The following is a 528-nucleotide window of genomic DNA, read 5'->3' on the forward strand; positions in this document are numbered from 1 at the left end:
TCAGTAAGGACGGATGGAAAGTAAAGTATCATTACTTCTGTTTGCAAGAAAACAAACAAAACAAACAAGTAAACTATCTGTATCTAACGTGTTATATTTTACTTGATAAGGAGCTCTCTCCATAGCAAGTTCCGTCAGAGCCAACGTTGGGAAACACCAACAGCCCTATGCACCAATTCGTATCAGGAGTTTGCTAAAATTACACTTGTTCTTTAAAACGAGAGGTAAAAGTGCAGCCCTGGGCCTGCCACAAACCCCTCTGTTCTGGATGGCTCTTATCCCCAAGATAAAGTCTATCAGCAGTCCTTGACACTACAAGCAGCAGTGCTGTGCTCTGAAGGGCGTTAAGCGAACACCATGGGCTACTGTTGAGAGATGGGTGAGAGTTCTGGGAGTTATCAAGAGTATTTCCTGTATTGGGCACCGGGCGTGCAGCGGTTTGGGTGGCCTGTTTCCCTGAAAGTCCTCCAGGATCTCTTACGATGGGGAAAAAAGGTAGAAAGATCATATTTTGGGGGAAAAAAGGAG

Source organism: Nestor notabilis, unplaced genomic scaffold, assembly GCF_000696875.1.
Source record: "Nestor notabilis isolate BGI_N333 unplaced genomic scaffold, ASM69687v1 scaffold21414, whole genome shotgun sequence".
In the NCBI taxonomy this organism is placed as follows: domain Eukaryota; kingdom Metazoa; phylum Chordata; class Aves; order Psittaciformes; family Psittacidae; genus Nestor; species Nestor notabilis.